This window comes from Lethenteron reissneri, chromosome 44, assembly GCF_015708825.2.
Source record: "Lethenteron reissneri isolate LAM-NWPU_2019-01 chromosome 44, ASM1570882v1, whole genome shotgun sequence".
NCBI lineage: Eukaryota > Metazoa > Chordata > Hyperoartia > Petromyzontiformes > Petromyzontidae > Lethenteron > Lethenteron reissneri.
This window is the reverse complement of record NC_083822.1, coordinates 9,211,661-9,221,201: the sequence shown is the minus strand read 5'-3', so window position 1 is coordinate 9,221,201 and position 9,541 is coordinate 9,211,661.

Here is a 9,541-nt window from a genome sequence, read left to right as displayed (position 1 = left end):
ACATCTATGATGTCCACCGTCACGAACCTGTGCCTATCAAAGTGGTGAAGTCCGGTCAAAGGACCCCAACTACTCGCCCGGCACAGGGAGGCCATCGTCCAGCGGTGGATTGTGAAAGTACATTCCACCCGGCCCTCTGTTGTCAATGTTTATCAGCATCCTGGCTTTTAAGCACAGCGGATGTCTGGACAGATGCTTTGGATGGGGTGCAAAAGGTCACCAATGTGTTGGTGGCTGTTAACGCTTTCCTGTCCTGTTCACCGCTGAATCTCAGATTAATTTTATTTAGAGAAGCGTTGCGCCGTTGTTTTTAAAGACATTGTTCTCACCGCAGGGAACTGTAGGGACACGACCGTACTCTACGAAAGCTGTCGCCAAACTGTGCCACACGATACCGATAAAGTTATTTTATTTTTGAGTTTTTCCTTCCGGTTTTGTTTTGATGATGTACACGTACGTCATCGGAACGGGAAACGTTTAACAATAGTCAGTATGTATGCACCTCCGCTTTATTAGCGTCACAGCAATTACAAGGGCCAATTAAACTGCTATAACTACTAACTACAGCCGTGCGTGTACAGCTACTGATCTCTGGGATTGGCGAGTGGCACCATGGGGTGGGGGGGCGGTCCGTTAATTGAACACCGAGTACACGCTCACTCTGGCTGTGCAACTCCAAGATGGTATTTAAAAAATAAACATTGCCACCGAGATGAAAAATAACTGCTGGGGTAAAACCACAAAGCAACAACGCCTCCGCCTGGCAGACTGTGTACCCTTACGTGAAACTGCGGTGGCTTCACCGATATCCCCGTGCTTTAATAACGGCGTGGACACTGAATGGATCAACTGGGCGGTAGCACAGTGGTGCCACACGTGCCTCGCAGCCAGAAGGAACTGGGTGCAATTCCCGACTTGGGTGCCTTTCTGTGTTGATTTTGTATGTTCTCTCCCTGTTCTGCATGGGTTTCCTCATGCAGAACAGGGGTTTTGTTTCACTGCTTAGATAAAACCATACAATGTAGCTGGTATTGGCCAAAACATCTGATTGAGAAAAAAACTACCTGCAAATTACTCAATTGGGATTACACACTACTGTGAAAACTTGGCCAGGACCCTTCTGAAAAATTGTCTTGACTCTGCGAGGATTTCCTGCAGGATAAAAGAGCAATACACACAACCACCATTATTGCTGTGCTTTGTCATTTGACGTGGACAATTAGGTCCAATTGATTTCATTTGGGCCCATACGGTTGTTTTTTTTGGGTAATGTTAAAGTGTAATGGCATCAGTTGCATCAACGCATATCAGTTTTATCTTAAAAAAAAACATCGAGTGCCTTAATTAAACACCAAGCACCTGGACCTTAACTGAGAGGGCGAGCAGGCGGATGTAAACTTGAAATTGCACGCCATGTTCCATTTCATGAGCACAATAAAGTATTTTGAAGTGGCTATTGTCTTGAGAGTATATGCGCATGCCACCATTGAAAGGTCAACCGATCGATTCCGAGGGCCAATGTAATCGCCCGTGAACCCAGAGCAGAGACCACCACCTGCCGTTACCAGCTGGGGAGGTGGCGTAACAAACTTGCTTCGTTCCATTGTCTCTCTGCGCGGCCAGAGAACCACCTTTTTGTGATAACCGTTTGAAATGACGGCTTATGAACCGATTGACTCGTGTCGGGCATAGGAATCAATTGGTACTCAAGTTGTGTTGCTTTAGGGTGGCACGACTAATGTATGCTCTGGCGCATGGGCCGATTCAAGTGACCTCTCGTCCATGTGGGCAAGGGGGAGCACTTTTACACCCGCACTGCTACAGGGAGCCGTGGCCACCACGCAACTGTCACAGTGCTAGTCAATACAGAGCTGGAGTTTACCCAGATAAAATAAGTAGTATTTTAAAAACTTTCTTAAAAATACGCTTTTATGAAATGTACTAGTAATGGCAGAACTCCACGACTCCAGGAAGTGGTCCCGATGCTTGCCGCAACGTAAGGGACCGTGGCCAATTACAGCCAACGTCAGTTGACCGCGGACAATTAGACCCAAGCCGAAACGTCACATATAAAAAGAATGTACATTTTTTATTCTATTTTTTTCTGATAGAATATAGTATTGTCATCAGTATGACATAAGTATACCAAGTTTGCAGTCGATACCATATCGCGAAGTGGATTAAAATTGAGTTGCAAGATTTGAGGATACAACGACGACGACAACAACAGACAGAGTGAGTTAAAAGAAAGCGTGTAAAACAGAGGTGTGCTACCACATTTATTGTCATGGAGTTTTCTACTTTTTCTCGCCTTCATTTATTTTGCAATTGGTCTGGACCTCCGTCTTGCCGAAGTGGATATCTGACGTGCCCGATGTGTTGCCACTGCCGTTTCGCAAGACTGCGCAAGCACGAGTCGACAAGAGTGACGGCCAGCCACAACTGCAAGCGCCCATCTGATAACGCCGTCGGGGTAGCAAAACGACCGCGGGTTTTCAGGGGGTTGGTACTTCACCTCGGGGCAGACGCGGCATTTGAAAATACATCTCTGGAAACGCTGAATTTCAGCGAGTGACAACTCGTGTGTACTTGAGCTGCCACCCTCCCCCGGCGTTCTTTCCAATAGGTCACTTGGCCAGCCATGGGGCTAAACCTGTGTCATCACCGTCTCAAAAAGGTCCAAAAATGCCACAATGACTCCCAACATTGGGCTGTAGCCCCAAGTTCTCTGGGGACAATTTTACTTTAGGGGCTGTCCCTCATTCCCTAGGTTGTGGATGGCAGACAGTATTAATTATTATTAAACCTTTTTTTTACTCTTAAATATTTCTAGGAAAGTCCGAGACTTCTTGGAGAGACCTGCCAAACTTACATAATATCTTCAGAAACTCATAAAATCGTGGACTCACTATAACAACAGTTATTAAACCCAAGTTTTCGGCAACTCGCCAACTGACGTGTAGGAGTTGGCTCAGTAGAGCAGGACTCGGTTTCTACCTTGCTTAAAACAAGCAACGTGGTGCCGATCTGGTGTGGATTCACCATGGCATGTCATCAATAGAACCACGTTTACACTAATGCTACTTTATAGCAAATATCCCTTGAGCCAGGAAATTGACCATCTCATTTTTGGGCCGTTCTGCCTAAGGATATTTGGACAAATTCATTCACGGGCAGTTTTGGATGTGGGTGGAAAACTGGCTACCTCACAAAAAACCATCGCGCATGCTAAGGGAGCTAATGCAAATTTGCGGCGATTATTCAATCTCTGACTGTACTTCATCCTTGGCCACATTGGTTTAGTGGATTGAGTTTCATAAATTTATTCTGCCAACCCTGATTAGAAAGCCACAATCGTAACCCATTATTTTAAAAGTTATTTTAAACAAAGTTGAATCCATGGCACTTTTTACGTAAGACTGCACTTAGTAAAAAAATTGGACACGCCCTACAGTACTTATGTAGAACTTCTTTCGCACCGTACGTAGCCAACCGTGCTAATCGGAGGTGTGGGAAAGTATTGACGTCAACGTATGAACTTCAGAAACGCCCTTGCATGTTCAGCGCAAGTGTAAACATTGTAAAAAAAATGTTTATGGATCCGACTGGGAACATTTAGCTCCACTTGCATGCATGGCAATAAAACCCACGGGTTATCATGAGCAGGCGACTAAGGCCCCCATCGTGCCAACCGGTGTCCATGTTTCACCACAGAGAGGGAAGCTTGCTGCAAGGTCAGGCTGGTGTCGCGATAGATCGGAAGGACCCACGGGTCTGGAAGGTGCACTGATGGGAGGAAAGCAGAGATCTGCAATGCAAGGTGTGCGGGAGGAGAGTCGTCCTCTATTCTTGCAATGTGGAATGTGGCAAAACAGCTGGAGCACCCAACTGGGTCAGAAAATGCCCCCTCGGTCAATTCCATCTCAAGTTATATATGGTGGTCGCCTTGGAGTTGTGACATTGCCCTGGTAAAATTGTGAAGCTCTTGCATCTTGGGCAACCCAACCAGAGAGATGCACAGTTCTCGTCGACCTAATAAAACTTGGTTCCTGTTAAACGCTAGCGTCAGAGCCACATGCAGATACACACGGCGCAGATTACCAATGTACAGCGCGTTGGGGAGGTTGGCACATGCAGAGAAGCTGAGGAGAAGCGCGCTCATTACTTGCCACATTGGTGAAAGACAAACGAGGAAATTGTTACTTCATCGGTCATGGCATTGGCTGCTTGAACATCTCAATTCTCCATGTCAGGTTAAACCAGGTGCAAAGTTGGCTGCACACAGGAGGCACGTGAAGTCCCAGGATTGTCCATCACAAAAACACAGGGCTCTGGATAAGGATCAAAATGCATTTTAGGTTTTGTCAGGAAATCACACACAAAAAACGTGTAGCAATGTCGTGAAGCAACACGCAAACAACGTTGAGATAACCACTGCACAAAAAGAAGCCATTATTTTGTCGTCTTGAAGATACGTAAAAAAACACGAAACACTCGTTTTTATTTACCAGGTAAAGCCCACCCAGCTATGAGTTGTTTTTTTCCCGAGGCAACCTGGCCACACGTCACGATAGCTCATTGTAGTACTGGAATATTTTCGCAATAGCCACAAAATATTAAACGCATGTCTCTAAAATGTTGAGGGCAAACATCGGAGGAAGACCCGGAGAAAAATCCACCCGAGAACACATCTACTCAAAATCCAGGTATGGTCAGGGTCGGGATCGGGATCGAACCTATGCCCTCCTGCATAGCAGGCAAAGAAGAGAAGATATTTCCCCCGCAGTTCCCCCCACCAAATTCCATCCCAGCTCTCCGTTCAGATAAAAGTTTTAAATCTGCAGGTCGACCTCTGATGCTGTAGAACATTTACATCTGAAGGCCATGTAACAAAGTGCCGTTATGGGTTCGCTAAGACTACAACCACCACTCCACCGAATATCACGGACTGCCTGGCCAAATCCTCGCAAAAAAAAAACCACGATGAAAAAGGCGAACCAATTTGAACTTCCTGTAGCGTAGCAGGCACAGCCTTGCCATCAACAGTGCTTCTCGTGGACGTTCATAAAAACCAAGAGGTCACGTGCAGGCAGGTCATTTTGTCTAGACGGCGCGTTTTCAGTTTCAGTTTTCATTTATTAGGTATAGCCCTGTGAGCCATTCGGCTCTTGAATCGGGTGCAACCGCAACAAACAAAAACATGAACAAGAAACATCTTAAAGTGACTGCAAACAGAAAAATCCAGGAAAAAACAGCAACATATTCCAGAAAAAGCACCGCATATCAATGCTGTTTGCAAAAATCCCAGAGGGATGCAAGTCAAACAATAACAACCATAAGACAGTGTAGATGAAAGTTATCAGTCTAACTCTGTACTACAAGGAACAAATATGGCTCAACCAAAACGCCTAAAGCCCTCTCGTCGTGGCGAGTCGCAGACCTCGACAGCAGCATTTAGCTGCTGAACATTTAGCGCCTGAACATGTTCCTGTCATCGAGCGCGTGGGGCAAGACAGGGCCCCCTAACGCACCGCGACGTGCGGCACAAACCCACGGCAGACCCCGGTACAAGACCACCACCACCAACAACATCAGCATCACGAGCTCCGTCTCCAAGGACAATGGCCTCTCTTGCACCTGGAGTTGGTAATCCTTGGGCATCTTTACACGGTTGTTACGTGTGGTTTCCTGCGAGCTCGTTTGTGGACTTGGCAAGGCCGGCGTTTGAACGACACTTCACACCCTTCCACAGCATAGGTCACACGCATAGTAGGTGGAGGGCAACTCCTGAGATCCAGTTTCACCGTTCGACGCAGTGAACCACCACTTCTAGCCCTCGTCTCCTGATTCACGTCTCAGTGTCTTCAAGATGCCGTCTCTCAAGTAATCGAGTAGCCTGAGCCAAGTCTGCGCGCCAATGCAGCCTGTCTTTAGCGAGTTTTGTCACGAATCTCCAGACCAATCACTCGCTGTAGATGCTGCACGAGCCATTTCCCCTGTATGTGGATGCATTGCAACAGCTCCTAACTTCATCTGGCCTGCTGCTTCGCTCCTCATCCCTCGCGAGAGGACGTTTGTCGAAAATATGAAGAGATATAAGACACCCACACATATGCGAGGGGTGCATGCGCACGGATTTCTTAAAGTTGTTGCTGCTTAGCCTCCTCCCGCAGGTTGTGTTGCTGTTGGTGGTGTTCTTCTTGGCACAGTGGAGGGCACAGGTGGTGCATCGGCCAGTAATCTCAGTCAGTCGACCCATGGCACCTGCAAGGTCTGTCCCGTGGCCTGCTGCCAGCGGGCGTTCGACACTTCACGTGGCCTTAACGTGCTCGTCGCGAATGGCGGTTGTTGTTGTTGGTGTTGTTCTTCTTAGGCCGAGAGAACTCAGCTCGGCGACGTCCCAGGTGGCGGTCGCTGTGGATGCTTTGGTCATCTCCTTCGCAGCCGATGAATCTATCACCACTTCAGGAGCCACCAAAACATCCGAAAGCTCCTAGTTGGGAGGGCTCTTCGAGGGCCTTTTCCATCAGGAGCTTCTCCACATAGGCAACCGCAGCCTTTCTGAGCTTGTCATGACCAAGAGCCCACGACATATCCAAGTCCACTTCCACTCCATTTGGCCGCACCAGCACTCCCGTGGCCCAGCCTTTGGCGAGGGCACTTCTTGAGCTGGCGATTTTAGCAATTATCCCCATCTGTGATCACCACCGCGCCTGCTGGGTTCTGCACAAAAAGAACCATCTGAGGAATATTGATGATTAGGTGTCGTGTACACGTGTTAACTACAGAGAAAACACCTGGGAGCCAAGTTAAGAACAGGAGGCAATTCGTGGACAAAGAGCTGGTCAAGGCGACCGTAACGAGGAAGTAGAAACCATCGGATTAACACGATACTATCATTGCAACCTAAACAGAATAGACATTCCGTTTCGATGGTAAATTCTTACAAAGTTCAGAATTCTTCGATCTTGTCACGTGGAGATGTCCAAGTGTTATTTTTTATTATTTTCTTTGAACCTATCTACGTGACTTTACCGAAAGACCCAAAGAATATGTCCAAGTACTCGGGTTTGAGATTATTATATATTTTTTACGCGAGCGGTAGGTTTATTGGATAAGATACATCTTGCATTCCGCGATGTATCAGTAGCAAAACATGACAATAAAAAACACGCGCACATTCTTGCTCACTCGTGTGTCACGAGCTTTATTTGTTTGTATACGAACAGATAACACAAAAAACGCGGCACATTTAATGATTTCCTATTTTATCCATTTTGCACACCGCGGGGCGTTGGTACCAACACTTTAAACAAGACGACACGCCGTGTTCAATGGAAACCCTCTCACCACCCCTCTTCCCACCCCTCCCCTCTCACCACCCTTCTCACCACCCCGCCTCTCACCCCACCCCCTCTTCCCACCCCTCCCCTCTCCCCACTCCTCTCACCACCCCTCCCCTCTCACCCCCCCTCTTACCACCCCTCCCCTCTCACCACCCTTCTCACCCCCCCTCCCCTCTCACCACCCCCTCTTACCACCCCTCCCCTCTCACCACCCTTCTCACCCCCCCTCCCCTCTCACCACTCCCTCTTCCCACTCCTCCCCTCTCACCACCCTTCTCACCACCCCGCCCTCTCACCCCACCCCCTCTTCCCACCCCTCCCCTCTCCCCACTCCTCTCACCACCCCTCCCCTCTCACCCCCCCTCTTCCCACCCCTCCCCTCTCACCACTCCTCTCACCCCCCCTCCCCTCTCACCCCCCCTCTTCCCACCCCTCCCCTCTCACCACCCTTCTCACCATCCCGCCTCTCACCCCCCCCTCTTCCCACCCCTCCCCTCTGCCCACTCCTCTCACCCCCCCTCCCCTCTCACCCCCCCTCTTACCACCCCTCCCCTCTCACCACCCTTCTCACCCCCCCTCCCCTCTCACCACCCTTCTCATCACCCCTCCCCTCTCACCACCCTTCTCACCCCCCCTCCCCTCTCACCCCCCCTCTTACCACCCCTCCCCTCTCACCACCCTTCTCACCCCCCCTCCCCTCTCACCCCCCCTCTTCCCACCCCTCCCCTCTCACCACCCTTCTCATCACCCCGCCTCTCACCCCCCCCCCTCTTCCCACTCCTCCCCTCTCACCACCCTTCTCATCACCCCGCCTCTCACCACCCCCTCTTCCCACCCCTCCCCTCTCCCCACTCCTCTCACCATCCCTCCCCTCACCCCCCCTCTTCCCACCCCTCCCCACTCCTCTCACCCCCCCCTCTTCCCACCCCTCCCCTCTCACCACCCCGCCTCTCACCACCCCTCCCCTCTCATCCCCCTCTTCCCACCCCTCCCCTCTCACCACCCTTCTCATCACCCCGCCTCTCACCACCCCCTCTTCCCACCCCTCCCCTCTCCCCACTCCTCTCACCCCCCCTCTTACCACCCCTCCCCTCTCACCACCCTTCTCACCACCCCGCCTCTCACCCCACCCCCTCTCCCCACTCCTCTCACCACACCTCCCCTCTCACTCCCCCCTCTCGCCACCTACTCTGTGCGCAGTCGTGCATTTCGTCTCCAGGGAAGAATATATTATATTGCCGACTTTGGAGGAATTTCGGGGTTTTATGCATTACTTTCCATTGTGAAGCAATTGATTCTCCCCTCCCCAGGAGCGTACGCGGGTGGAAATCGCTTGCAAGCGTTCATGCATCGTGTGCCTCGTTTTGCCCAACGCCTTTTTGCGTTAAGCTCTCGGTTTTTTTTGCGCAATTTTTTTTTTCATTTTCCGCCCATTTTAGGGTTCGCAACCCAAAGTTCACAGACGGAGATCCATTCGATTTGGCTTCCTCAAAAAAAAAAACGGTGCGGTTAGAAAAAAAAAATCCTCTGCAAACCCTTGAACCAAAACACATCACAAACACTTAACGTTGTAGAGAATCGCCTTGGTGGTAAACCACGGGCATTACATCGAACGATCTTAGACCATTTGACCGGCACGGGAAGACAACCACGTGGCGAAAAGTTGTTGTCACATTCGTACTGGAAGGTGGAACAAAGTCAGTTCTATTTACACCACAATTGAGAAATCAGACCCCTTTTCCAAAAAAAAAAAAACTCTTACCTTGTGCAGCCACAAACAAACGACAAAGATCCCCCGTATAGCCTAAACATAATTTACACGAAGGTAAGTCCGACCTATAGAATCAAGACGCGTATAAAATATGAAAATGAGAGGACATACTCAAAGAAAAGCTAAAAGGAAAAATGAAAAAACGAGTCTTGCAGAGTTTCCTGAACTGTTCTGTGACTCGGAGCCAATCTGAGGGTCCGGTGTAGAGAGGTCCACATCTTAGTTGCACCCACACTCTGCTATCGCCCAGCGTACAATGAAACATTCTCTGGTAAGCGAGCAGGGCTTGCCATCAGGAGCACGAGGTTATGTTTCTGCCAGACGTCTGGGGGGCCAGACGGGACTGCAGGTACTGAGGATCAAGGCCGTTTTGAGCTTTGTAAGTCAATACAGCTCACTCAAACCTGTCAACCCATTACACTGG